The sequence below is a fragment of the Amia ocellicauda genome, chromosome 1 (genome assembly GCF_036373705.1).
Source record: "Amia ocellicauda isolate fAmiCal2 chromosome 1, fAmiCal2.hap1, whole genome shotgun sequence".
Classification (NCBI taxonomy): Eukaryota; Metazoa; Chordata; class Actinopteri; order Amiiformes; family Amiidae; genus Amia; species Amia ocellicauda.
This window is the reverse complement of record NC_089850.1, coordinates 7,384,220-7,407,709: the sequence shown is the minus strand read 5'-3', so window position 1 is coordinate 7,407,709 and position 23,490 is coordinate 7,384,220.

Here is a 23,490-nt window from a genome sequence, read left to right as displayed (position 1 = left end):
TTTGTCCAAAAGTTGATTGCCAGGGAGTTAAGGTCACATGCAGAGTCATGCCCCCTGCACCTTGTTTGGCACTAGGGTTGCCACTTTTAAGATACAAAAATACCAGACCCCAGGAGTGGGGGTGTTGGTGAAATGTAAACCGAGAGGGGGTGCTGGCGATTTGACGATGACAGGGAGGTTGAGTGCAAATTATACACTGATAACATTTTTAACAACACATAGATTACAGTACTTAAAATAACCAGACATCTTCCAAAAATACTGTACAGGGGGTCAAAGTACATACACTATATGGCCAAAAGTATGTAGACACCTGCTCGTCAAACATCTCATAAAAAAATCATGGACATTAAAATGGATTGGTCCCCCCTTTAATGCAATAACAGTCTCCACTCTTTCCAATAGATGTTGGAACATTGCTGCAGGGATTTGCTTCCATTCAGCCACAAGAGCATTAGTGAGGTCGGGCACTGATGTTGGGCAATCAGCCCTGGCTCACAGTTGGTGTTCCAATTCATCCCAAAGGTGTTCGATGGGGTTGAGATTTCGGCCATGGAAACCCATTTGATGACGCTCCCGATTAACAGTTCTTGTGCTGACGCTGCTTCCAGAGGCAGTCTGGCCAAATATTGACTGAAGGAGGTGATTACTTATGCATTCAATTATTTCCTGTTTTGTATTTGTAATTAATTTAGACAATTTGCAAATTATATTTTTCACTTTGACATTATGGACATTTTCAGTGGCAAAAACTCCTGATTAAATCCATTCTGACTTCATGTTGTAACACAATGACGTGAGAAAGTGAAAGGGGTGATTACTTTTGAGAGCCACTGTATACAACTGTCAGCAATGGGTGTGGCTGAAATAGCCAAATCCATAAATTAGAAGGGGTGGAACACAGCAATAGGAGACACAGAAGAAGAGTAAAAGCTAATAATGTCTGGCTAATAAGACACTGGTCGGTCTGGCACTTCATCCACTGAGACACCTCATCTCTGTGTCAGGTGAAAGCAAGCAGGAGGTGTTCTGCACCGGTGGTTGCTTCAGAACTGAGCTACCCCATACAAATGCACCAAGGGATGCTTCCATCCCTGTAACTTGTTTGCACCATGTAACATTGAAAAGCACTAAGATGCACCATGCGCTGGGCTGCAAGGGGTGCTTTGCAATGTGGTAGTCGATAAACATACTATCCAACAGCAGAGATGGAACTCTCAGGCACTCAGACATGCAGGGCAAGAAAATAATTGAAACTCTACTCCAACAGCCCTAGGAGGAGACAGATCCACAGCCACAGACTATAGCTGATGTCACACCATTAGAGGAGCCCCTTTAGGTGGATAGTGTGATGTTAGGTTAAGGAGGTTCCAGTAGTAGTGTTTAGGAGAGTGAGTGAATAATTGGGAGGCAACCTGTTGTTATGCTGTGTTTAAATAAACATACAGTTATCTGTAAGAGTTGTTTTGCAGTTATTGAACCCACGACACTAACAGAATACAACAGAGAGGATTTGTGTGGCATTGTCTGGGCCCAGCAGATTTAGTGTAGTGTAGCGGGTCTCTTTTTGCAAGCTGTAAAGAAAAAACTCTGCAAGGAAAAGGTTATACAGAAATCAAAAACAGTTTATATAAAACAAAAGGTATACATATATACAGCAAACAAAAATATAAATGCAACATGCAATAATTTAAAAGATTTCACTTAGTTTCAGATCTTATAAGTAAATCAGTCAATTGAAATAAATCAATTATGCCCTAATCTATGGATTTCAAGCCTCAAATTTTGAGGAAGCATGCAATTGGCATGCAACAGGAATGTCCACCAGAGCTACAGTCAGGTCAAGACCCTAGTGAGGATGATGAGCACATAGATGAACTTCCCTGAGTGGAGGTCAGATGTGGAGGTCCTGGGCTGGCGTGGTTACACATGGTCTGCGGTTGCAAAGTGCACCTGTGTAATGAACATGCTGTTTAATCATCTTCTGGATATGCCACACCTGTCAGGGTCAATACCAGCACTAACAGGGATGTAAACAACTTTGTGATTCATTAAACTTTATTCATATTGACATTTAAGTGCCCATTAGAAGTACGAGATGCCCAGTATATGTGATTAGTGATTTTTCCATCAGTTTTATTTGATGACATGCTAATCTGGACATGCTAATTTACAAAAACATAACATATTCCAAGTTAAATATTTAAAACATTTGACAAATACATAAACGGACAACCTTATGTTATTTGCCAAGCATAAAAAAAATCCTCAATCTTTTAACAGGCAAGGTTTCTATACATGATTTTATTTGCCAATGCCTCCTGTTTCATTACTCTGTAAAATAAGCACATTGTTGGGTCTATCGTGTCACATTGTTTTTATTTTACAGAGCTTAATTATAATATGAATGGCTGCCATATCTGTATCACTTATATGTCATACAAGTCAACTCCCACAAACTGTCACAGATGTATTTTGCTGAATAGCATGGACTATCGTAGCAGACATCACCCCCAAGAATCATTGTCTTTCTTTTTGGCTTTATATACATACCCAGAGATCACCATGTCTTGAGATGTCTTGAGACACGTCTTGAGACGTCTTGAGACATGTGTCTGTCTATAGACGTGTCTCAAGCCAGTGTCTTCAGTGCATCTAAAGACATCCTTTTAATTGCCTTTAAGGTGTCTTGAAGATACAGTGATCATTGTCATCTTGTCTTTTAATATATACTAATAATGTATAAATTCAGAACTTCACGTACACCTTTAATCATCCCTTACTTCCAGAATAATTACAAACAAATATAATTAAATTGTAAAATAGATTTTTTCCTAAGAATAAATTAAACATTAGAGTTTGAAGTCCATTTGATAGTTTTTAATAACAATCATTTTGCAAAGGAACAGGATAATCAAATATTACATACAGTCAATGGTAATTATTTTCTACAATTAAAAAAATAGTCATAACTTTACATTTATATTGTATTTTATACAGAGGTTTTGTTAATGCCAGTATCATCTAAAAGTGCTTGCTGACCTTATTCCCAGTCCTATAAGCTCTTTTGGCGCCCAAGGGTTTCATTTATGTTGGAAGGTAAAAGGAGAATGTTTTTGTCATGTTGGAATTCTGTTTTGTTCAATGGCAGAAGAGCAGTTCCTTCAAAGCAAACTTGCTGAACTTCTGTAAATTAAAAATGTAATATAATTAAAACGTAAAATAAATAACTTTAATATAATACAAAAGTTTAACATAGCAGGTTACTGTAAAATAAAAATAAGAAAAGTATTGTAATTAATGTATCTTTGATAAAAAATTGATAATTCTATATTACAATAAATACATCATGCAGTGTTTTAAGCAATATCCAAGGAAGGCATATTATAATTGTATACAAATGCAACACACCTACCAGGAAAAAAAAAATGTTTGCATTCATACTTAAAACATTATTATTTCTAAAGTTTACAAATTAAAAATAAATGCATTATTTTAAAACTAATAGCGTGGCTGCAAATGGACACGAAGTATATACCTTTTACCTGATTAAACCAGTGTGGTTTTTCAATGACACGAGTGCTGTCCTCTAGTATTCTCTTTACAGCTGGTTTTGCATTGGCCCAACTGAACTGGAGCCCCCCACATCAAGATCATCCAGATGGAAATGGTCTGTTGTCTGCAAAGATGACACCCAGTAATGTATTATGAAGGGGGAGTACTGTATTTGTGATTGTACAATATAAACAGAGAGAGAGACAGACAGACAGACAGACAGACGGTAATTCCATCTTAAACACACTCTCCATGGAAATAAATTAGCTAAATTCATTTTAATATTAAAAACGTCTGTACCTATATGGTCCTGCAAAACATAACCTGCATTACCTTACTAAGTGCACACTATGCTTTGATAACTTTACTCATATCTTTAATGGTTTATATTTTTTTTAGCTGTGTATCGTGTGTTTAACGTTTAAGGAATAATATGTACTTACCTCAGGTACAGATCCGTTTTATGATTGAGATGTACTCGAGTCACCGTTATCTTCCTATTCGTATCATCGTCGGTCATTAATTAAATAAATACACTTTTTATCCGTGTGTGTGTGTTTATGTGTATAAGACGTATATTATCCACAAAATAAGCACAGAACAGGGTACTGTGTTGACCTTGCTGTCGCCGACGGAGCTGTTGAGCGTTTAGAGAACTCGGGAAATTTAAAATTTAAATTTCAGCTCAGTATAACTTTATTTAATATTTGTATGTTTTTGTGTTGTCATTGTAAAACAAAGAATGTATCATAAATGCAACTGTTACATGACATCGAATGCTTCATGACATGGCTGTTTGGTTTTTAATGGTTTTAAACACCATTTAATGGGTATGCACTAAATAATCCATAAAATTGTGTTAAAATAAAAATACACTCTTACACTGAAAAACACTGAGAAATCACCGTCAGCCCCGGGGTGAGGTGAGGTCTAGCGACGCCCCTGGTAACACAATATTGTGTATGTTTAACAAGTTAAAATACAATAACAAGTGTTACACACTAGTGTGTTACAAATACACATAACTGTGTTAAAAATACACATTATAGTGTTGTGCTTAGGTGAGTGTAGGGGGGTTGCTGACGGTGTTTTTTTTTTCCGGTGTAAGAGCGGATACACAATGTGTTAAAGTTAAGAGTGTACATATACTTGATACATCTACGTTCAATTAAAAAATCTGGAAGCATTTTGCTATTTCAAAAAGGGGTTCAACAAAATCTGAATCATGGTATTTTTTTAATAAAATAAGACATCTTAAGACACGTGTGTTAAAAATAAAAAATAAACATTTGAAAAGTGGAAATTAAAGTGTGCTATTTAAATGAATTTTTTATATATATATATATATATATATATATATATAAGGGTAACAATCTGCATCTTCAGATATCGAAAACAAATTGGTTATGGTTATCTTCAAGACATGGTCATGTTCAAGACACAAGATGTTTAAAGATGTCTTGGAAAGGAAAGTTAATTAAGTTTCGAGACATGTTTTAATTAAATAAAAAAGTACTAAACATGCTTTTAAGAGATTAAAACTTTTTATAAACATATATATATTGGATATGGGAGTGATCTTTTCTAAAGTCATGACACGTAAAAAGCTGCCGTGGCACAATGACCTGCGTCTTGAAGACCTGTCTTCCAGTGTCTTGGAATTGAACTTTTCATTAGCATCTTAAGACGTCTCAAGACATAGGTGATGTCTGGGTATGTAATCTATCAGTGTAAGCTGTTCGTGCATCCAGACCTTTGCTATCAGTAGAGATATTTGTTTTGGTGCATTAAAAAAGTAGCAGGAGATAAATGCCAAATTAATATTCACGAAAATATTAAATGTCTTGGAAGTGGTGTCAGCAAAAGGTATGGAGGCTTTTAACAATATAATGTCCAGACTTTATTAGACTGCCTAATAAAACAAATAATGTACCCACAGTTCGTATGGCACTACTTTGTTTCAGTGACCTTACCCTAGGACTGAGGTGTTGTTTTCAGTAACAGCAAAGCTTAAACAGCAATTCAAAAATCTTTTTTTTATTTTTTTTGTTTGTGTGTGTGTGGAAATTTTCCAAAAGCAAAACTGTCCTAAAAACAATAACATCATTTGACATAACAATAATATTATGAACCCCCAACCCACTTCTCTCTCCCTCTGCCTCTCTCTGTCTCTCTCTATTTACCTTTATTCGGGCATGTCAAATTCAGTCTCAAAGTCATCATCACTAAAATACAAATTGGATGTATTCTGATAGAGGACTCTGATATATGTCATTAATTTGCACTGTATTCATATATCAATGATGTAAAATACACCTAATTGAGAAACAGCTGATTTTATATGTACAGGATCTTGCGTTTTATGCGACCTGCTTTCTAAGGCTGCACTTCATTTCACCTTGCCCAAGGTGGCCATAAGTCTGCTTAATTAAAAAAACTCTTATCTCGTGATTCGTTTAATCACCTCAATTAGCCTGTTTAGGCTCATTCACGCTTTAAGTTGCATCAGCCACTGATATTTAGGAACACTCATCACTTTATTACAAAGACACAGTGGCCTCGCTAGACCTGTATTTTCTCTCAGCCCAACTAAAAATAATAAGATTATGAAGTAAGTGCATGGTCAAACAGTCCGACAAAACACCGACAGCCGCCCCTGGTATTTTCTCCCCTAAAAATAATACAGCAAAATAATCCAAGAATGAAGAACCCCCCAACCCACCAACCCCCCATGCTGGACACCGTTTCAAACGCCCCCTAAAACTTGAAGTCTAGAAACGCCCCTAAGACAGTTCCTGTTGACATGCAGCACATTACATAATAATAATAACAATAATAATAATAATAATAATAATAATAATAATTCTGATACTTAGACGGCCTTATCCAGGGCAACTTACATTTGTACCCATTTATACAGCTGGGTATTTTACTGAAGCAATTGCATGTTACTTATAGCTTCCTGAAAGAAAATGTCCCGTGCACTACATTTCCTATTAAAATTAAGCAGATGGTTATCCATGACATTGAAGTTGTTCTGTTAAAACTTGAGCATAAGAACACAAACACTGACAAATATAGTTTAGCCTTTCATGTTAAATTGGGAAATAAGTATTCAGCTTTAATGCAAACTAATTTGAAACTTTGGCCGCTCCATACTTAAGATGTCTTAAGACATGTCTTGAGACGTGTTAATGCAAATTCCAAGACACTGGAAGACGTCTTGAGACACGTCTTCAAGACGCAGGTCATCATGCCACGGCAGCATTTTACGTGTCTCGAAGACCAGTGGCGCCCCCAGAAATGTTTCATAGGGGTGGCCAGATGGGGCCAATGAAAATGTTGGGGTGGCACCAGCGGTGTTTCGTTCATACATGCTTGGGGGGGTGGGAGGGCACTGATGGTGTTGCATGCACACAACCAAGGGGGGGGTGCTGATGGTGTTGCGTTTACAGAAGCAGGGGTGAAGGAGGGTGTTTCGTTCACGCTAGGGGGGGCCCAGACGGCATTCATAGGGGGGGCTGCTGGGTGGGCCAGGTTTAGTTCAGCGGGGGCCGTGGCCAGGGGGGACGCCCCTGTGGAAGACACTCCCATCCATTATGCAGAGTCTGGTGAACCCTTAAATAAATATATATATATACACTCACCTAAAGGATTATTAGGAACACCTGTTCAATTTCTCATTAATGCAATTATCTAACCAACCAATCACATGGCAGTTGCTTCAATGCATTTAGGGGTGTGGTCCTGGTCAAGACAATCTCCTGAACTCCAAACTGAATGTCTGAATGGGAAAGAAAGGTGATTTAAGCAATTTTGAGCGTGGCATGGTTGTTGGTGCCAGACGGGCCGGTCTGAGTATTTCACAATCTGCTCAGTTACTGGGATTTTCACGCACAACCATTTCTAGGGTTTACAAAGAATGGTGTGAAAAGGGAAAAACATCCAGTATGCGGCAGTCCTGTGGGCGAAAATGCCTTGTTGATGCTAGAGGTCAGAGGAGAATGGGCCGACTGATTCAAGCTGATAGAAGAGCAACTTTGACTGAAATAACCACTCGTTACAACCGAGGTATGCAGCAAAGCATTTGTGAAGCCACAACACGTACAACCTTGAGGCGGATGGGCTACAACAGCAGAAGACCCCACCGGGTACCACTCATCTCCACTACAAATAGGAAAAAGAGGCTACAATTTGCACAAGCTCGCCAAACTTGGACAGTTGAAGACTGGAAAAATGTTGCCTGGTCTGATGAGTCTCGATTTCTGTTGAGACATTCAGATGGTAGAGTCAGAATTTGGCGTAAACAGAATGAGAACATGGATCCATCATGCCTTGTTACCACTGTGCAGGCTGGTGGTGGTGGTGTAATGGTGTGGGGGATGTTTTCTTGGCACACTTTAGGCCCCTTAGTGCCAATTGGGCATCGTTTAAATGCCACGGCCTACCTGAGCATTGTTTCTGACCATGTCCATCCCTTTATGACCACCATGTACCCATCCTCTGATGGCTACTTCCAGCAGGATAATGCACCATGTCACAAAGGTCGAATCATTTCAAATTGGTTTCTTGAACATGACAATGAGTTCACTGTACTAAACTGGCCCCCACAGTCACCAGATCTCAACCCAATAGAGCATCTTTGGGATGTGGTGGAACGGGAGCTTCGTGCCCTGGATGTGCATCCCACAAATCTCCATCATCTGCAAGATGCTATCCTATCAATATGGGCCAACATTTCTAAAGAATGCTTTCAGCACCTTGTTGAATCAATGCCACGTAGAATTAAGGCAGTTCTGAAGGCGAAAGGGGGTCAAACACAGTATTAGTATGGTGTTCCTAATAATCCTTTAGGTGAGTGTATATATATAGTGAATTGAATGTAGATTTCTCAAGAGTGTGTACTCTTGTATGTATCACATTGTGTGTCAACTTTGTGTTAAAATTCAACAAAGCATAAAGTGTGAAAAAGAACATTATTGTGTTAGAAGGCTACACTATGAAATTTCCATGAAATCTGATTGCATGCAATCTCAATGCAGCCCATGATTTCCTCGAAATTTCACTGTGAAACTCGAATTCAAGCAATAGAGCAGAGTACTATTTTCATGAAATCATATTATAGCCCCCTGGACAAGTATCCAATCAGAGAGCAAGGAGTCACATGACAACATCTATGACGTCACTGGGAACCTTGAACAACAGGAAGTTGGACAGGAGAGGAGAGCGAGAGAAGTGCCAGTTTTCCCACTGTTTGTGGCTACTGTCTCATACACATAAAACTGTGGTAAATTGGCAAAAGCCATTCATTGAATATTAAATAAACATTAAATACATATTTTCCTTTCAGTCTCGTATTTCTTACCTCTGTAGCATTAGGGGGGGGGGCAGAGCTGGAGCTCTGACCTAAAGAAGACTTCTCCCCCAAAGTTACCAGAATTCCTGAGCTCATCGGCCCATGAACTGTTCTACGTCAAAGTGACAGTTTTGGGAGTCGGCTCACCTAGAATGGGCCAAATGACTTGGAATCCCTGCTGTGAAAATGTCTGTGTAACAGGGCCTGGAGGTAGTAAAACCCTCTGAAGCGGACGAGAGCCGAAATCCTGAAACAGAGCTACGAACCCAGGCAAACCGGCATTTCCAAAATATGGCATGGATTGGCATGAGGCATGAATAAAGTCTCCTCCAATAGGAGACTGGGGGGTTGGCACAAGTCCGACTTCGCAAACTCAAGAACTAATCACCTATGATCTATCAGGCCTAAAAAGTAGCGCACAGCACTTTCTAGCTCTCTCTCACCTGAACCGGTAACTCGCTGCCTCAACACAACTTGTAGCTCTGTTGCCAGAACCAGAACTGGAAACCAACCAAGTCTTTGCCGGCAACAGAAGAGTTTAACTGGGAGAAGGAGATTGAGCTGTACGAAGAATTATTTAAAGAACTTTATTAAGTAAAGTACTTTAGAAACTGAACATGCCCGCCTGTACCCACCTGATCAGTGGAGTTTTACAGCTGGACAATTGACTAAGTCGACTGTAATACAGAAGTGTTCAGTCATTTAAATAGCTATTGAGTCTTAAGAAACTTGACCCATGGAAATGAACAGGGCCCTGCTTTCCTCAAAGACTTTGATTTAAGTAACTACGGTGGAAAACCCTGCTTGCCAAGAAGACATCTTGTACACACCCTTGGAGCCTTCAAACCAGTGGAAAATCTGTTTGGAGAAGACTCTATTTTCGCGAAACCCCAACTTCCAGGAGCATCGACTGAAGTGGAAGTTATTGGACAAAGCCGAACCAGACTGCCTTTGTTCCAAACCACACGGACCTCGTGCCGTGTGCTGTTATCTGATCCCGAAGGCAGAGAGGCCTCTCTGCGATGAAGTGAAGATAAGTTTAACAGTTTGTAGTTTATTATTCATGACATTTGAGAAATCAATTAGAAATGTTATTCTGTGAGTCATAAACTTTAGAATGTGTAATATCATTTAGTATTTTCTTAAATATAAATGAGTGTTGCATTAAACTGTTTTGTTTGACAATTTTAGAAATAATATCTGTCAACGCCGAGAAATATCTTCTCATTCCTGTTTAACTGTTTAGTCTGAAATTGACACATGTTAATAGACACTAGATTATAGGTGGCCCTGCCTATCCTTAATCACTGAACAGTAATCAATTAGGGAGAATTGTGGTAACAAGAAATGATAGAATCTTTCTCGGCACCCAAACGTAAATGAGACTGATATTAATAACCAGAAGTTATTTGACATAAATACTAACCTGCATTAGTTATTTAATGTCTGATTAACAATACTAATGAGAGACTCACCTTCATCTTACTAACCGGTATTGTAGTCAATGTGTTTATAATTTTGTGTAAAGTTTTGTGTGTCATCATATGTGATTCCATGTTCTTTGATTTGGTCTCGGAAGTGATTTGTCTTTGATTTGTTGATCTTGAGTGAATTTTAATTCCTTTTTCCCTTTTTGTATAACTAGTGTAGTGCTACATTTTATCTTTGTTTTTAATAAATTTGAAAATGTATATCTTTGGAATTGGTGTCTGCGTCCAATTATTGCAGAAATTTAGTTCTACATGATTGTAGGATTCTTGATAAGGTGATACTTAAATTCACTTCTTTAACTGAAATGTATACGTGTACCTTATGCTACACCTCCCATTTTGTTTTCCTCAAATCATAGTTGTGTATCTAATACGTGGGGTTGCTCTTTTTCACAGATCGTCTAGTGTTTTGATGTTACTGAGTTACTTATTTGCCCAGTAAATACATTAAAAGTTATACATTTTATAAATACACCGATCAGCCATAACATTATGACCACCTGCCTAATATTGTGTAGGTCCCCCTTTTCCCGCCAAAACAGCCCTGAACCGTCGAGGCATGGACTCCACTAGACCTCTGAAGGTGTGCTGTGGTATCTGGCACCAAGATGTTAGCAGCAGATCCTTTAAGTCCTGTAAGTTGTGAGGTGGGGCCTCCATGGATCGGACTTGTTTGTCCAGCACATCCCACAGATGCTCGATTGAATTGAGATATGGGGAATTTGGAGGCCAAGTCAACACCTTGAACTTGTGATTCATCAGACCAGGCCACCTTCTTTCATTGCTCCGTTGTCCAGTTCTGATGCTCACATGCCCATTATAGGCGCTTTCGGCAGTGGACAGGGGTCAGCATGGGCACCCTGACTGGTCTGCGGCTACGTAGCCCCATACGCAACAGACTGCGATGCACTGTGTGTTCTGACACCTTTCTATCAGAACCAGCATTTCAGCAATTTGAGCTACAGTAGCTCGTCTGTTGGATCGAACCACACGGGCCAGCCTTCACTCCCCACATGCATCATGGAACCTTGGCCGCCCATGACCTTGTCACCGGTTCACCGCTTTTCCTTCCTTGGACCACTTTTGATTGATTGGTGTATTATTTTGTATATTGGTAAGTTAGCCTTTATTAGCCTTTGTTCACATCATGGCAAAAGCAATATATTCGATATCTCCATTTTGGATAGCATACAGTTGCTAATATTAATAAGGAGGAGGAGGAGGAGGAGGATCCAGAGATCACCACCACTGAACTCTCCCAGGTGATAAAGAGTCTTAACTCTGGAAGGACACCGGGTCCCAATGGGATCCCTGCTGAATTCTATAAGATCTTTTGGGAGGTGCTTAAGGAAGATCTGGCACAGGTCTTGGGGTCTGTGTACAGAGAGGGTAGACTGGCCCCTTCTATGGAGAAGAGCATTATTTCTCTTCTCCATAAGAGGGGAGATCACAAGGATCTAAAGAACTGGCAGCCAGTCAGCCTCCTGTGCACCGACTACAAGATACTGGCCAAGCACTTACGCTTCGGCTACAGAGGCTACTCCCTCAAGTCGTGGGTCCCGACCAGGTCTGTGGTGTCCGGGGGAGATCGGCAGCTGACAATGCCATACTGCTCAGGGACGTTGTGGCCTACTCGAAGGCTTCCCCTGGTCCTGATCAGTTTGGACCAGGAGAAGGCCTTTCATAGAGTGGGTCACGAATACCTGCAGCTGGTGATGGACAGGATGGGTCTCGCTCTTTGCTTGAGGAGATGGGTGAAAGTCATTTACAGCAGCCTAAGCAGCAGGGTCCTCATGAACCGCCACCTCATCAAACCATTCCCGGTCAGGTTGGGGGTTCGACAGGGTTGTCCCCTGTCGTCCCTGCTGTATGTCCTCTGTTTGGAGCTGTTTATGCAGGCGATCCGCAGCGACGCCTGTGGGAAAGCAGCTTGAAAGACATGGCCTACATGGACAATGTGGCTGTGGTCTGCACAGACGCGCTGTCCGTGGCCAGGGTGGAGGAACTGCTGGATGGCTTCTGCAGGGCGACGGGGGCTGCTGTGAATAAGGTCAAGAGAAAGGTCTACCTCTCCCGGGCATGGCCTGTAGGCCCGGACCCGCCAACCGTGTTCCCTGTGAAGCCACTCATCAAGGTTCTGGGGATCACGATCGATGGGACCAACACGGGCACCCAGAGCTGCGAGGAAGCTTTATCCAAAGTTCAAAGGAAGATCCACTGGTGGAGCACAAGAACCTTGACGATGGCTGGTAAGGTGCTGGTCGTAAAGGCCATCCTCTTCCCGATACTTCTCTACGTCAGCATGATATTGAGTGGCTGAAAAGAGTGCAGATGGTGAAGGGGCGCCCTAGATGGAGGTAGGGGGGTCCCGGACGTTGTGTGGCTCATTAAGGCGCAGGGGCTGGTGTATGTGGTTAAGAACATCCAGTTTCATCAATCGCTTTTACTTTGCCAGCAGCTTGAGACCACTCGGCCTCTGGGAGTGGGATCTCCTGTTGTTCTACAGGGCGCTCCGAGCCTTTGCACTCAAAGTAGGCCTCCACAAAGCCATGCTGGTCTCCTGGGACTACAAGACCATCTGTAGCCAGGTGAGATCTACCCAGGAGACCAGCAGAATAGAAGATTTTCCTCCCGAAACCTGCCAGAATATATGGGCTTACGCTACACACGTTTGCCTCACAAAAACGCAGAAAGATGACTCCTGGATGGCCGTGAGTCGCTGTCTCCCCACCCGAGTGTTCATGTACAGAAGGGGCCTGGCCCTGTTTGATACCTGCCCCTACAAGGTCTGCCTGGGAAGGGAGACAGAAGCTCACATTTTTAGGGACTGCCCCTCCGCTTGCATGGTCTGCTCCTGTTTTTCCCGTTCCTCCGCAGTTTTGCCGTTCCTCGCAGGTGACCGCCCAGCAGATCCTGTATGGACTAGCCAGAGTACTTTCAACACCAACTCTGAGGTGCTGGTGGTGTGACGTCTGCGCGGTGAAATAGGCCCTGTGGGAGGGACGGAACATCTACCTTTTCAACAAGCAGGAGCTGGACCCAAAAGTCATCGCGCGGAGGGGCATGCTCCTGGTTAGGGACTATGTCAATCTGGAGATCCACCAGAGGGGCAAGGATGAAGCCTTTAAGAATGGCATATTCAAGATCTGGAGGAGCTTAGGATCCCGTGATGGGACCCCACCTCCGGGGACAGATACTCCCCCTGCTGGAGTTTATACTTTTATACTTTTATTGATCAATGATTGCTTTAAAAAATATATTTTTGAATTGCTTGTAATGAATTATTGGTTTTTAAAATGCACTTGTTTTCTTGGTTTGATAGTTTGGTGTTTTGTTATGTTTTTTTGTCTAATACATTGACCGTTCTTCTTCTTATTTTTTGAATGCATCATATTGTTTGTTTTTGTTTTCTTTTGTTTCTATTGTTTATCTGATGCATTTCCCGTTAATTTCAATGTATTAGACTGTTTTGTTTAATTGTTGTTATTTTGAAAGTTTGCCCTTTAATCACAATTATGTTTTAATTGCTTTAATGCATTTGGTTAGAATCACTTTGGTATTTTGGTTTAAATCACTTTAGGATTTTAAAAGTTTTAAATTACTTTAGTAATGATTTTTTAGTATTAAAATTTTGAATGTTTTTATTATTTGAATATGTAAAATACTTAAATTAATAAAACGGTATAAGTGCATGACAAGTGCCTGTGCGTGCCAGCCAGGTTAGAGCACTAAAGCGGTGTTAAACCTGCATACTGCTCCGTGTCTCCTTATTCCTCTACTCACGGACGAAGACAGTATATTTTAAAAAGCACCAAATCATTATAATCAGTAAACTAAATTATAATTGCTACAGCACACTGGTGTTGTGCTCACACATTGTATTGCAAACTACTTTGAAAGAAAAGCATTGCCTGCAATTGAAATAGAAAACCTTCCCTTGTCTTCAATATTTCCTTACGAATCCAGTTTGCATCCAAAGTTTAGCTGGTTTCCCAATATGCGGCTTGTAACCCTGCAGTTTGTGCGCAGATACTGCACTCGTGATGTGATATCTTGTGTGATTCGCCTTTATAATTTAACACTAGAAGCGCAGGGCTGGTCAGTTTGACCGACTTCATTTGAATTACTCTGTGTTCCTGAATACACTGCGGATACCCGTTTGTGACTTTTCCTAAATATTTGTATAAAATATGCTTACGGCGTTTTAGCTGCATAAACGCAAATCAAGTTCAAGTCGCAATCTCTACCTCCTACAGCCTACGGTCTTTCATGTGCTTGAAAAACACACGCATTGTGTAGCATTACAAGTGTCTTCTTACAACTGAGGTCAGACTGAGTGGACACTGAGAGTGATTACCCCGCAAATAAACACTTGTTTCTTGTGTTTCACTGTGCAGTGTACCCGTTTAGAAAAAAAAAGCGCTTTTATGTCATTTATACCAATCATTTTTAAGTTTTATGTTCATATTTCCATTGAAATATCCTTCTGCATGTGCGCTAGTTTTATTCGATCGTTTGCCTATGATTATTATACTATAGTTGTGGCTCTTGTACGTAGTTTGAAATGGCGTCGCTTAGTTCTAGTGTTAACCGTATAATCGCCAGTCATTATAATGGACATTTTTATTTGTTTCATCTTTTACGAAATATACTGTGACGACTTTGGTGTCATCTATGTTGTTGTACCATTCCGTTACATATAGTGTGCCTTCCAGATTTATGGATGTTGTTTTTTGTTTGTTTTAGTTTTGTATAAATACATGCACACATGAAACAAAGTAAGACTATCAGTGTTAGATATGTTTTGAATATGTTTTGAACAAATATGCAAATATGTTGGACAGATACTGAAGTCCAATACTGAAACTAGTATTGTTTTGATTAATTTCTGCAACAAATGCATAGACGTGAGTGAAGCCCTGTTATTTTTGCCATATTTACACTCTCGATATTCTTTCTTGCTTTTCTCTTTCAAAACTCCAAACTTCACCAGGTAGTCTCGTTCCCAAACGCCATTACATTGTATTCGGATTTCATGATATCCACTTAAATCGAACGGATTCGGATTGCATTTAATCAGATTTCATGGAAATGTCATGGTGTATCGTGGCCTTAAGAGTGTATCTTTTTTTATAACACTTAACTTTCCTTTTGAAAGAAACGTTTTATTGTTCTGTCCTGAATTACTGTCTAAGAAATAAGATCTGCCATTGGATAAAAGCTGTATTCAATAATAATAATAATAATAATAATAATAATAATAATAATAATAATAATAATCTATTAAGACTTACTATCACAGTGGCGTTTAATGTTTCCACCCTTAATTAATAAACCTAATTATGCATTTACTGTAATTTAGTTATTGTATTTTACCTCTATAATACGTATTTGTTCTTTAGTGCATACACATTAAAATGGTGTATAAAACCATTAAAAACCAAACAGCCATGTCATGAAGCTTTCAATAACATGTGGCAGTTCATCTATGATACATTATTTGTTTTACAATGGCAACACAAACAAAAATTAAATATTAAATTAAGTAATACTGAGCTGAAATTTTAATAAAAATTTTCCCGAATATTCTAAACTGTCAACAGCTCCTTCGGCGATAGAAAGGTCAACACAGTACCCTGTTCTGTGCTTATTTTGTGGATAATATAGACGTCTTACACACATAAACACACACACACACACACGCGGATACAAAGTGTATTCATTTAATTAATGACCGACGATGATACGAATAGGAAGATAACGGTGATCCGAGTACATCCCCATTTAAAAAACAGATCCGTACCTGTGGTAAGTACATATTATTCCTAAAACAAGTATAAACCATTAAATATATGAGTAACGTTATCAAATCATAGTGTGTAGAGTAATGTAGGTTATTTTTTTGCAGGGCAATATCACACCTGACACTCAATTAAAATAAAGACGTTTTAAATATTCAAATTAATTCAGCTAATTTCTTTCCAAGGAAAGTGTGTTTAAAACGGGATAACCTCTCTGGGCGGTCGGGGAATTTTGTTAGATTTTGTTTATATATATATATATATATATATATATACACACACACACACACATCAAACTAATATAATTATACAATATTGTATTAGATGTAACTCTATTATGTAGTAGCCTAATATATATTTTATTTTGTCAGGATTTATTGAAAGTTGATTGTTGAACAACACAGTGCAGAGGAAGCACTACAATAAAATCAAAACTAAATCACTAATTAATATTAAATATTATGCATATTGATGATTATGCCTAGACATCTATCATTTTAATGTCACTTTTTTCCATCTCTTTATATTGTACTGTAATTTAACAAAATTCTCTTTTAACATACATTTCCAGATACCAATTATGAACATGATCCAGTTGAGAATACAGACATATATGAGGAAGTGAATTAATACACTGAAGAAGATGAACAGGAGGATATAACAGGCGCTGATCATCAGGTATATTTGTATAATGTGTATTTTTCTTGTTATGCCAGGTGTAGGTTTTGCACTGTAGTGTTTGATTTGTTTTTAAATGTATTACATTTTTAATCTACAGAAATTCACCAAGTTTGCTTTGAAGGAACTGTTCTTCTGCCATTAAACACAACATATGAACATAGAGGCTGTGAAGAATACCAACATGAAAAAAACATTATCTTTTAACACTGAAACCCTTGTTTTTTTCCATCATAAATGTGTCTGGGCACCAAGAGAGCTTATAGGACTGGGTGCCAGGTCAGCAAGCACTTTTAGACAATACTGCTAATTAATTGATCTGACTGAAAAACATCTGTATAAAAAACAATATAAATGTAAAGTTATGAGTATTTAATTGTAGAAAATAATTACCATTGACTATGTATTATTTGATTATCCTGTTGCTTTGCAAAATGATTGTTATTAAAAACTATCAAATGGACTTAATTCTTAAAAAAGCTATTTTTACAATGTAATGATATAAGGGATGATTAAAGGTTTAAGTGAAGTTCTGAATATATACATTATTACTGTATATTAAACGACAAATGACAGTGATCATTGTATCTTCAAGACACCTTAAAGGCAGTTGAAAGGATGTTTTAAGATGCATTGAAGACACCGTCTTAGAGATGTCTTAAGACAACAGCCTCAAGACGTCTCAAGACATGGTGATCTCTGGGTATGTTGAAAACAATTTCTGGAGGTCCTTTAACACAGCTGCCTTGTCAATTACAGAACACACCGCTGTGCCTTCCAATTTGCGAAGTCCTTGAATGAAGCCTTGAAGTCAATTTTGCGAGCAAGTTCGCATCTGATTAACAGTATAGCCAAGTTGTTTAATCAGTCCGGACACTAGTTGATTGGAGATCATTTTTTATAATTTTGAGTTGCTCTTCTCCCTCAGCAACCGTCACAGGTAGTGTGCCGTTCATACTTTCGTTGAAGTGCACCCAATTCTCTGTTCTTTTCTACCTGTGAATTTATTTTCTTTACATTCTGGCTATCGATCCCTCTACCTTGCAAAGTCTGCAGCAGGTTCGTTTATCTATTTCCAGTAACAATGTGGTGCTGCCCACTCTTCTCATGTTCTGGAAATGTGTGTATAATTTGCGTCACTTTCCGGTTACTGCATTCAACTCTACCTTTTACTTTAGCACAGTGCGCTAGACGATTTTAACAGTAGGGGTGTATCATATATATTTAAATTATACAACGGTTATTCTGTGCACAGTTCTGAAAACAATTAATATTGCAAGCAAATGTATTTGAGATAACATAGATTGAAATAGATTATAATTGTCATTACTACCAGGGATGGAATATTACCCCCAGCAGTTGCCTCTGTCAAAACGAAACAAACATTTTATCGGCGTTTATAACATTACAGGGACATCTAGGGCATAGCAGTTGAATTACAGCTGAAAAAAGTGGAAGAAAATGCAAGGAATGCAATCAGTGGAAGCCTTCCAAAATATTCACCCCTCTACACATTCCACATTTTTTTGTCATCTGAGTTTGCAATCATGAAACTTTCAGTAGGACTTTACATTTTGAATCCACACCATATACTACAAACCGAGAAAATGCTGATATTATGTAAGTAAAGAAATGGAAAGATTCTAAATTCCATACGGATTGGCGTGGCAATATGCAGTTCAGGTGCACAATAACAAATGTTGTTACGGTCTCTGTGTAATCAAAGTAGTTTCTCTTGACTTAGTAAATGCATTTGTTTCTGTAAGTTTCCTCTGTTAAATATTTAATTTCAAGTCATAGCTCACATAGTGATAGGACAAACCAACCATGAAGACCATGGAGTTTTCTGAACAAGCAGGAGAGAAATTGATAGAGAAGAGTAGATCAGGAAAATATGACGGTGTTTTCCGTGTATTTTATAAGTGGGAGACCCTTGCTATACAATAACCAATACAAATAAAATGCAACAACCTCAATATCACTGCAAATAAAACACTTTTAAGTTTTCCAAACAGGACACATTTATATTTGAGCAGCATACCAGAGGCAAAATTTGATTGTATGGCAATGACCAATATTGGTGAGAAAACCAGCTCTTTATTCATTAGATTAAACGGGACGTTATGGAGGAAAGGTTAATAATTGTTAATGTGCTTTAGAAGAGTAGTTGACAGCTCTGTGAGTTACACAGTGAGGTAAACTGAATGTAACATTTTTTCTCAACATTAGCCTAAATAACACCCACACATGAACATTTCTACCATCATTGACTAAAGTCCATTTTAAAGTCACAACAGACTTTCGCGGTATCTCGCAGTGCTGTCAACTTGCTGTGACTGCGTAAACGGGAAGCGGGTGGAGCTAAGCATTATGGATGTTGCAGTATAAACAAATGACGGTTTACGCTAGTACATCGTATACCTAAAATCACGAAATGAAAATATAAAGCAGGGATGGGCAAAGATACATCAAAATGTATTTTAAAATAAGATACCAAATACCTTAATTTTAAGTGTATCAAAATAAACTACACAATACAGCAGCCATCCATGTATCAAAATAAACTACTGTATTTTTGTATTTTAAAAAGGGAGCATGAAATCACTTTCCAAACCTTCCTTCTATCGGCCTATTTGATCTATCCCTTTGCCAGTAAACTGACTCAGCTGATTAAGTAGACAATGTTTGATAGAAACAGCTTTCCTCTGCCTAATGAGTGGTGCGATAAATCTGACATATGCAACCAGTTAACAGATCAAATATCCACATATCCCTGTGATCACCCAGATGAAGGTTAGTTTTAAAGTATCCAACAGTTTAATGTTTAACTAACAGTTTGCTAATGACTCATAATTGTATCCTAATTTAGTTACTTGGTGTTTGGTAATGAAGGGCCTACTTTTCATGAGCAACACTGACTCAATGACAAACAAGTCATTCATAAGAAGACAACTGATGGCACCTTTATTCATAGCAACTAGTTTCTAAGTAATGAATCATTTGATTGTTAATCATAAATATAATAAATTATGTGTCAGGCAGTCATTCATGCAATGGTATGCAAAATCACGATCCTACTAAACAGCTACTTTAATTAGGGTACAATCATTTAGCATTCAATTATTTATTTATCAATCATTGGACACCTATTTGGAAGTTGAAAACAAACATTTTAGCACTTTGTCAACAATTATTAAATGATCAATATGTTTTGATTTAAATGTAGCAAGAAACATAATCAGAAAGTAGCAGCAGAGCTTGCCAAGGAGTGGTGGATGGGTTGACAACCTGCTCTTTAATGGCGTTGCAGCACAACGTTGTTAATGACGATAAGGCACACGTGTGTGTATTTAACAAGTTACACCATATCGTGGTATTATAATGTAATATTGTACAACACTGAAACACTTTTATTTATTTAGGGTTAGAGTCCCAATTAAACTTTAACTGAATTGGGTGTAGATTTATATGGGCTCAGTTTGACATTTTGGCACTGGCTAGGGCTGGGGTTCAGGCTGATATTTGGGTCTAAAATGAGGCCAGTACCCTGTTGTTGTAATACAGTGGGTTATAGTGAATAGTCTCTCCTCTCTAATGATCGAACATGACTTGGAACTTAAGCTGATTCATTCCTGTATCAGCATCAACTGAAAATGTGGATGTTTAAGAAAAAAATCACAATAAAAAAGGGAACATTGAAAATGATGAATATTGCCCAACCAGTTAAAATCAGTTTAGTTTTAATATGCCATATAGATGAAGATAGGAAAGGTCCAAATCCTGCATTATGATTGGCCAGAGCAAAATAGAGTGACATCACTGCCTTACTGTAACATGGCGCATTGTGACACATGCAGTATCCATGACAACAACTTTAGAATGCTTCACATGTATTCTAATGGTCAACCAGTCCATACAGAGAGAGCCACACCTTCTCATTGTTAACCAGACCATACAGAGAACCTAAAGAGAGTGCTAAGATGTGTAGAGTTTTTGTAACACAGAAAGTTAAAGACATTTAGTGCCAATTCCAAAAAAACAGGCCCAGATGGCTATAGAAGTACCCATGGAGATCAATGAAATGGAGGAAGAACCCATGGAGATTGATTTTAAATTTCCTGTAGATGTGGAAATGTTGACTGTGGCTCCCCTGGCTATTCCACTCAAGTACAAGTCCAGGAGAAGATGGAGCCACAGAATGTGCCCATTAACTGGGCATGGTCCTCTCCTTCAAGGCCAGGTCCATCTGCAGGCCTCCCTCCTCCGTCTCCAAGGCTGTGCAGCTGGAGGCTCAGCCGGAGGGCTTCACGGAGGAGGAGGAGATGAAGATCTGGACCTCACTGTGGAGGCAGACAGCAACCTCCTGCTCATGCTCCTATCCTTCAAGGCCAGACTCATCTGCTGGTCTCTCTCCTCCTTCCCTGAGGCTGTGCTGCTGGAGGCTCAGCCGGCGGGCTTCACGGTGGAGGAGGAGATGAAGATCTGGACCTCACTGTGCAGGCAGACAGCAGCCGCCTGCCTTTTTCCAAGTCCAAGTGTATTCGACCAATGCTTTCTCTTTTGATGACACATTTTGGATTTCCTTGATTATCTTGTTCGTTCGATCACCTGACCTGCCGACTATGACTCCACTATGCGTCTTTAGGCGGGCTGCACCTCCCAGATCCAGGCACTAGATATGGGCATGGGGCCCATGCTGTGGGGCTTCCTGCAGCAGAAGTGGAGTGCCTGTTTGGGGCAATAAATAGAAAAATCAAATGGAAAATCAAATCTCTAATAAAAGAGTATATATATATATATATATATATATATATATATTATATATATATATATATATATATACAGTGAGGGAAAAAAGTATTTGATCCCCTGCTGATTTTGTCCGTTTGCCCACTGACAAATAAATGATCAGTCTATAATTTTAATGGTAGGTGTATTTTAACTGTGAGAGACAGAATAACAACAAAAAAATTGCATTTCAAAAAAGTTATAAACTGATTTGCATGTTAATAAGGGAAATAAGTATTTGACCCCTTCGACTTAGTACTTGGTGGCAAAACCCTTGTTGGCAATCACAGAGGTCAGATGTTTCTTGTAGTTGGCCACCAGGTTTGCACATATCTCAGGAGGGATTTTGTCCCACTCCTCTTTGCAGATCCTCTCCAAGTCATTAAGGTTTCGAGGCTGACGTTTGGCAACTCGAACCTTCAGCTCCCTCCACAGATTTTCTATGGGATTAAGGTCTGGAGACTGGCTAGGCCACTCCAGGACCTTAATGTGCTTCTTCTTGAGCCACTCCTTTGTTGCCTTGGCTGTGTGTTTTGGGTCATTGTCATGCTGGAATACTCATCCATGACCCATTTTCAATGCCCTGGCTGAGGGAAGGAGGTTCTCACCCAAGTTTTGATGGTACATGGCCCCATCCATTGTCCCTTTGATGCGGTGCAGTTGTCCTGTCCCCTTAGCAGAAAAATACTCCCAAAGCATAATGTTTCCACCTCCATGTTTGACGGTGGGGATGGTGTTCTTGGGGTCATTCCTCCTCCTCCAAACACGGCGAGTTGAGTTGATGCCAAAGAGCTCGATTTTGGTCTCATCTGACCACAACACTTTCACCAAGTTCTCCTCTGAATCATTCAGATGTTCATTGGCAAACTTCAGACGGGCCTGTACATGTGCTTTCTTGAGCAGGGGGACCTTGCGGGCGCTGCAGGATTTCAGTCCTTCACGGCGTAGTGTGTTACCAATTATTTTCTTGGTGACTATGGTCCCAGCTGCCTAGAGATCATTTACAAGATCCTCCCGTGTAGTTCTGGGCTGATTCCTCACCGTTCTCATGATCATTGAAACTCCAGGTGAGATCTTGCATGGAGCCCCAGACCGAGGGAGACTAATCGCACCAACTGTTGTCACCTTCTCACCAAGCTGCTTGGCGATGGTCTTGTAGCCCATTCCAGCCTTGTGTAGTTCTACAATCTTGTCCCTGACATCCTTGGACAGCTCTTTCGTCTTGGCCATGGTGGAGACACTCACTCATGGAGACATGGGTACACTCACCTAAAGGATTATTAGGAACACCTGTTCAATTTCTCATTAATGCAATTATCTAACCAACCAATCACATGGCAGTTGCTTTAATGCATTTAGGGGTGTGGTCCTGGTCAAGACAATCTGAACTCCAAACTGAATGTCTGAATGGGAAAGAAAGGTGAGTTAAGCAATTTTGAGCGTGGCATGGTTGTTGGTGCCAGACGGGCCGGTCTGAGTATTTCACAATCTGCTCAGTTACTGGGATTTTCACGCACAACCATTTCTAGGGTTTACAAAGAATGGTGTGAAAAGGGAAAAACATCCAGTATGCGGCAGTCCTGTGGGCGAAAATGCCTTGTTGATGCTAGAGGTCAGAGGAGAATGGGCCGACTGATTCAAGCTGATAGAAGAGCAACTTTGACTGAAATAACCACTCGTTACAACCGAGGTATGCAGCAAAGCATTTGTGAAGCCACAACACGTACAACCTTGAGGCGGATGGGCTACAACAGCAGAAGACCCCACCGGGTACCACTCATCTCCACTACAAATAGGAAAAAGAGGCTACAATTTGCACAAG